The sequence below is a fragment of the Ursus maritimus genome, unplaced genomic scaffold, assembly GCF_017311325.1.
Source record: "Ursus maritimus isolate PB19 unplaced genomic scaffold, ASM1731132v1 scaffold_13, whole genome shotgun sequence".
In the NCBI taxonomy this organism is placed as follows: Eukaryota; Metazoa; Chordata; class Mammalia; order Carnivora; family Ursidae; genus Ursus; species Ursus maritimus.
In genome coordinates this window covers 29,910,670-29,918,497 of record NW_024423675.1, presented here as the reverse complement: position 1 = coordinate 29,918,497, position 7,828 = coordinate 29,910,670, and positions in this window count along the sequence as shown.

Below are 7,828 nucleotides of genomic sequence, written 5' to 3'. Positions count from 1 at the left end.
ACCCTTTCATTCATAATTTTATTAATTTGGGTTCTTTCTCTATTCTTTTGAATAAGTCTGGCCAGTGGCTTATCGATCTTATTTATTCTTTCAAAGAACAAGCTTCTAGTTTTGTTGATCTGCTCTACTGTGCTCCTGGTTTCTACTGCATTGATCTCTGCTCTAATCTTGATCAACCACCTTTTTGTGCGTGGGTTAGGCCTGTTCTTCTGTTCCAGCTCCAGGTTCTCGAGTTGAGAATATAAGGACTGCATTTTAGATTGTTCTGTTCTTTTGAGTGAGGCTTGGATGGCTATGTATTTTCCCCTTAGGGGAAAGTGTCCGTTGTGTCCGTTAGGTTTTGGACTGATGTGTTTTCGTTCTCATTAGTTTCCATAAATTGCTTAAGCTCATCTTTAATTCCCTGGTTTACCCAATCATTCTTAAGCAGGATGTTTCTTAGTTTCCAAGTGTTTGAGTTTCTTCCAAATTTTTCCTTGTGATTGAGTTCTAGTTTCAAAGCACTGTGGTCTGAGAATATGCAGGGAATAATCTCAGTCTTTTGCTATTGGTTGAGACCTGTTTTGTGACCCAGTATATGGTCTATTATGGAGAAAGTTCCATGTGCATTAGAAAAGAATGAGTATTCTGTTGTTCTGGGGTGTAGTATTATGTATATATCTATGAGGTCCATCTGGTCCAGTATGTCATTCAAAGCTCTTGTTTCTTTGTTGATTTTCTGCTTAAGTGATCTGTCTATTGCTGATAGTGGAGTGTTGAGGTCCCCTACTATTAATGTATTATTATCTATATGTCTTTTTATTCCCGTTAAGAGTTGGCTTGTGTATCTATCTGCTCCGCTATTGGGGGCATAGATATATATAATTGTCATATCCACTCATTGGATACTTCCTTTATGAATAATGTAGTGTTCTTCTGTATCTCTAACTACAGCCTTTAGTTTAAAATCTAATCTGTCTGATATGACAGTTGCTACCCTAGCTTTCTTTTGAGGTCCATTGGCATGAAAAATGGTTCTCCATCCCTTCACTTTCAGTCTGGATGTTTCTTTAGGTTCAAAATGAGTCTCTTGTAGACAGCAAATGGATGGGTCATGTCTTTTTATCCAATCTGCAACCCTGTGTTATTTTATGGGAGCATTTAGGCCATACACATTGAGAGTGATTATTGAGAGATATGGTTTTAATGATGTCATGTTGCCTATGAAGTCTTTGTTTCTCTATAGATTATAAATTTCTGTTCTGTATCACTCTTGGGGCCATTTTACTTTTATAGAACCCCCCTTAATATTTCTTGTAGGGCTGGCTTGGTGGTCACATATTCTTTCAGTTTCTGCCAGTTTTCGAATTTCCTTGTCTCTCCATCAATTCTGAATTACAGCCTTGCTGGATAAAGGATTCTTGGCTGTATGTTCTTCTCACTTAGTGCTGTAAATATGTCTTTCTAGCTTTTTCTGGCTTGCCAGGTCTCTGTAGACAGGTCTGACGTTATTCTGAAGTTCCTCCCTCTGTAGGCGAGGATTCTCTTCTCCCTGGCTGCTTTCAAGATTTTATCCTTGGATCTAATATTTGTGAATTGCACTATGATGTGATATTGTGTTGGTCTGTTCTCATTTATCTTGGGAGGGGTCCTGTCTGCCTGTTGGACACGATTGCTTGTTTCCTTTGCCAGATTAGGGAAGTTCTCAGCTACAATTTGTTCAAATATCTCTTCTGGACCTCTCTCTTTCTCCACCCCCTCAGGGATGCCAATAATTCTGACATTGGAACATTTCATTGAGTCAGTAATCTCCCGTAATCTACATTCTTGAGATTGGATTTTTTGAGCCAGGTTTCCATTTTTTTTCCTTCTTTTCTATCATCCCATCTTCCAGTTCACTAATTCGTTCTTCTGCCTCATTTACCCTGGCCGTCAGAGCATCCAGTTTAGACTGCATTCATAGCATTTTTAATTTCTGCCAGATTCGCTCTCATTTCCGCCCTTAGAGATTCTATATTCTCATTAATATTTTCGTTAATATTTTTTTCAAGCCTACACATCATCTTGAGCATTGTTACTCTGAACTCCATTTCTGACTTTGGTTGTAACCATATCCATTAGTTCTGTGGCAGAGGCCACAGTCTCTGTTTCTTTTCTTTGTTGGGGATTCCTCCTCATTGTCATTCTGATGAGGAGAGGTTGAGGGGATGTACAGAGCCCAAATTATTGACCAGGACCCAGGCAATGTGCACTTGTTTTATAGGGACCTTAGGGATGTGGGCTTCTTGATTTTTCAGCCTGCCTTCTCAGGGCGGGACCTCCTGTGCTGATACTTAGCAACCCTGTTTGGGTAGAGTTGCCGTGTCCCCTATGAGGGAGGTGGGGATGGGCATAATGCGAACCGGTATTTCTGGGCTTTTGTTCTCTGGTGGCTTTCCCGGGCAGTTTTTTGTGACTCTTCTGAGAGTCAGGGATGCAGTGGCCATATCCTAGCCTCTGTCTCAGAGCAGAAAGATAGCAGTCTGCTCTCCACTGAGCTCTCCTGGCCACTTTAACTCTGTTTCTGTCAGTGCTGCTAAAAACCCCACAGTGTCCCAGGTTGTGCGCCCCAGAGCCACTCTCCCAGTCCTTGCTCCCAGGGCCGGGACATCTCTGTCCTTTGTGCGTCTAACATCGGTAGCCTCTGCCAGTTCCCGTGTGTGCTCTGGAGCTCCTGTTTTCAGTCTGGCTGTGCGTGCGCTCCCGAGCTTCCTGTCTCAGTCTGCTCTCTCAGCAGCTACCGGTCCGCAATCTGGCCTGCTCCCCAGTGCAGGTGGCTACTGCTTCCTGGCACCTGAGCGCGGCTCCCTCCCCCTTCCATTTATCTTCTGATGCCTGTGTGCAGATTCATGGCTCCCCGCTTCGTACCTTACCACTCAGCACTGGAGATGTTCATTTGAAGAGATCCAGATGTATCTTCCTACGTCTCGGGCTGATTTCGTGGGTGTTCAGGATGATCCGGTAGATATCCAGCTCGATTTAGGGGACCAGCTGACAAAAGGTCCCCTACTCCTCCGCTGTCTTTTTTCTTTTCCCAGTTTTAACTATTTTTTTTTAAAGATTTTATTTATTTATTTGACAGAGAGAGAGACAGCCAGTGAGAGAGGGAACACAAGCAGGGGGAGTGGCAGAGGAAGAAGCAGGCTCCCAGTGAAGGAGACTGATGTGGGGCTCGATCCCAGAACGCCAGGATCATGCCCTGAACTGAAGGCAGACACTTAACGACTGCGCCACCCAGGCGCCCCAGTTTTAACTATTTTTAAATCAGTTTGTTTTCTTTTGAGTTTGAGAGTTCTATTTAAATATATGATCCTTTGTTGGTTTTGTGATTTGCAAGTTTTTCCCCAAGTCTATAGCTTGTCTTTTCATTCTCTTAATAATTCTTATCAATTTCCATACAGTCTGATTTATCTTTTTTTTTATTTTATGCATTATGTCTAAAAACTCATTACCTGGTCTTAGGTCATGAAGATTTTCTCCCATGTTTTCCTTTAAAGTTTTACCTTTTATATTTAGGATTATGAACTGTTTTTCCCCCCCTAAAGATTTATTTATTTATTTATTTATTTATTTATTTATTTATTTATTCGTGAGAGAGAAAGTGAGCAGGAGAGGCAGAGGGAAGGGGAAGAGGGAGAGAATTCAAGCAGACTCCACAGAGTGCAGAGCCTGATGAGGGGCTTGATCTCTTGACTCCGAGATCATGACCTGAGTGAAATCAAGAGTCAGATGCTTAACCAACTGAGCCATGCAGGCACCCCTAGTTATGAACTATGTTAATTTTTGTATATAATAATTTTTGTGAAGTTTAAGTCAGTGTTTAGTTTTTTTGCATATGGTTATCTTGTTGTTCCAGCATCATTTGTTGAAAAATCTATTCTTTATACACAATGTTACTTTTTCATATTTGTGAAAATATATTTGCCATATTTGTGTGAAATATTCTCTGGTCTGTGTTTATATCCTTTTGCCAGCACCAATATCTTGATTATTGTAACCTATAGTAAGTCTTAAAAGTGAGTTGTATGATTTCTTCAACTTTAATTTTCTTTTTCAAAATTATTTTAGCTATTCTATTTCCTTATGTTTTCCAAATATATTTAAAATTAGATTGTCCATATCTACCAAAAAATTCTATGAGATTTTGTTTGAAATTGCATTAAGTCAATTAGATTCATTTGAGGAGATTTAACATCTTTACTATGAATTTTCCAATTCGTAAAAAAATGGTATGTCTCTGTACTTATTTATGTCTTCTTTAATGTCTTCCTTTAGCATTTTGTATTTTTTATTACACAGATCTTATGCATAGTTTGTTTGATTTATACATAAGCATTTTATTGTTTGAGATATTGTAAATATAATCTTTTTAAAAATTTTGGTTTCTAACTGTACATTGAAAATAATGATTTTTTGTTTGTTGACTTATATCCTGCAAAGTTGCTTAACTCATTATTATTCTAGATGTTTTTGGTACATTATTTCAGGTTTTTACATACATAATCATGTCATAAATAAATAGATACAAGTTTATTTCTTCATTTATATATATTTATATATATCTATATATAGACATATATAGATATATATATATATCCTTTTAATTTATTTTTCTTGATTTATTGTACTGACCAGAACTTCCTATACCACGTTGGACAATAGTGGTACAAGTGGATATCCTTATCCTAATACCAGTCATGGAAAAACATGCAGTCTTTCACCATTAAGTATGACATTTGTTATAGTTTCTTGTATTTGCTTTTTATAAGGTTGAAGAAGTTCCTTCTATTCCTAGTTTGCTCAGAGGTTTGATTTTTTTTTTTAAGTCATAAATGAATATTAAATTTTTCAGATAATCCTACTCCATAAATATATATGACCATATAGTTTTTCTTCCTGTATTACCAGGAAAAGATCTACCAGGTCATAGTTTCATATACACACATACACACACATACAAATATACACATACATACACTTTTTAAAATATATAAATATTAGCATGTTGAATAAAAAGATATATTTGGACAATATCTATCATTTAGTTGGTGTCTTTGGACATTTCCATTTATTGTAATTTTGATATTTTGATGTTTGGTTTTAGGTCCACCATGTTTTCCACATTTTGTTGTTGTTTTTGTTTGTTTGTTTGTTTGTTTTTGTTTTTATTTTGGTGGTGCTCTTTTTTCCTTTGGTTCTCCTTCCAGTCTTCCTGTGGATTATTTGAGCATTTTTTTAGTTTTCCAATGTATTTTTGCCTAGATAATCATGTATTTTTTTAATGGTTGCTCAAGGGAATATAATATACAATTTAACATTTGACAGGTCTACTCAAAATCAATTATTTACCACTGAAAGTCAAATATAGATTTTTACTACTGTGTAGGTCTCTTTAACTACTTCCCTCCCTCTTTATGTATTAGTCCTTTCATGAATTATAATACATAAATTGAAATTCTCCTCAGAATAATTCTCTTCCTCCTTATAATTTTTGCTTCGAACTGTTAAACATATTTTAAGAGCCTAACAGAAAAATAATCTATATTTACTTAAGTATTTACTATTTCTGTTGCTTATCTTTATTCCTGATTTTTCAAGTTTACTTCTGGTAATATTTCTTTTTGAATGAAAAACTTTATTTAGCACTTCTTCTAGAATAGGTGTGTTGGTTGTAAATTCTCCTGGCTTACCTTTATCTGAGAATGACTTTCTTTCAGCTTCATTCCTGATAGATATTTTCACTGGCTGTAGAATCATAGGTTGACAATTCTTTTTTCTAACCACATTAAAAGCTTTCTTCTTTCTGGTTTTTATGTTTTCTGATGAGAAATGTGAAGTCATCTGACTTGTTCTTACCCAGATAGGTGGTGCATCATTTTCTTTGGCTGCTACAAAGATTTTTCTTTTCTTTTTTTTTTTTTAATTTTATTTGTTTATTTGACAGAGAGACAGCCAGTGAGAGAGGGAACACAGCAGGGGGAGTGGGAGAGGAAGAAGCAGGCTCCCAGCGGAGGAGCCCGATGTGGGACTCGATCCCGGAACGCCGGGATCACACCCTGAGCCGAAGGCAGACGCTTAACGACTGTGCTACCCAGGCGCCCATACAAATATTTTTCTTTCTGTTTTTTGTTTTCAGATATTTGACTATGATGTTTGTGAATGAATTTCTTTGAGTTAATACTATTTGGGCTTTGATTAGATTCTTAAATCAGTATGCTAATGTCTTTCACCTAATTTGTGAACTTTTCAATCATTATTTCTTCAAAAAATTTGGCAGTATCACGTTTTTCCTCCTCTCCTAGGACTTGGAAGACATGCATTATTAGACCTTTTGTTATTATCCCACAGGCCCTTGAGGCTGTGTTTATTTACTTTTAATCTGTTTTCTTTCTTGTATTCAGATTTGATACTTCTGTGGATCTTTCTTCTGGGTCATGGACTCTTTCTTCTGTAATCTCCATTTTAATTTTAAACCTATCCAGTGAGGTGTTGTTTTTTTTTTTTTTTTTTTTTAGTTCTGTTATGTATATTTCATTTATAAAATTTCCATTTGTTCTTCTTATCTATTTCTTTGATGTTTCTTTATATTTTTCTATTTCCTTCAAGAATGTTTACACTTGTGTGTTGAAGTCTCTTTATAATAGTTACATCAGAGTCTTTGTTACATAAGTGCAATATCTTGTCATCTCTGCCTTGGTATCAGTTGATTGTCTTTTTCCATGTGAGTTGAGATTTTGGATTACTATCTGCACATTTTAAATATTACGTTATAAAATTCTGAATCTTGTAAGTTCTATAAGGCATGTTGATAATTTTGTTTTAGCAGACAGTTAACCTAATTAGGTTCGGGGCACAAGTTCTAGCACACCTTCAGTGTGCTGTGGTTCTAATGTCAGTTTAATTTTAAAGTCTGTTCAGTGCTATTCAAAATATGCCATATGTGCATCACCCAGTGTTCAGGGACCAGGGTGGCGTCCCTAAGTTAGTTCATTTCTCACATTCTTTGGAAGGGTGATAAGATCTATAGTTGTGCAGCGTGAGGGTGAGCCCATGGAGTTCACAAACAACTTTAAGGGCTTATTTTCCTGAGCTTCTCTCTCTGCAATCTCTCCAGTACTTACCACTTTTCTAGGGCTCTCTTCTTCAGTCATCCAGCTAGTAGAGTGGTACTTTCCTAACCGTGCTTTGCCACATGCTTCCAGGCCTGCACCCACATCTGGACAACAGAGACACAAAAACAATGGGTAATGTGACGTACCCTCATGGGATTACAGCTCCCCCAATCAGAAAGAAAGTTTCTCCTCTTTAGAAGTTTGGTTCCTATGGGGTCCATTTCCCACTACCTCACCATAGGATTGTTTGTGGCCTAAGATTGGAGAGACTAGAGAAAAAGACAAAAAGCTATTTCCACGTTTTGTACTTTAGGAGCTCCCTTCATTTCTTGAGTTAGAACTAGATAGTTTCTTCTTGAGGTCTCTCTACCTGCACCCCAGTGCTTAATTGTTTTGGACTACACTGAGATGAGATTGGAGGATACTGTAGGGGAAAAATGAAAACTTATTTGGTATGCTTCAAATTATGGTCTTCTTTTCTTATTTATATGATACTGTTTGCTTTTCAGAGACATTAAATAGTTCTGCAATACTCTTTATATTACATTTGGCTTCTGGTTTCACATGTGTATGAGATGGGTAGTACAAACAGAATGTACTGTGAATTTCAGGTGAGAGAGCCTGCTAGACCTGGTAGGAGCTGGTCAGGGTTCCTGAGAAATGACAATATGAGCCTTTGGGATAGAAGAATGTGGATA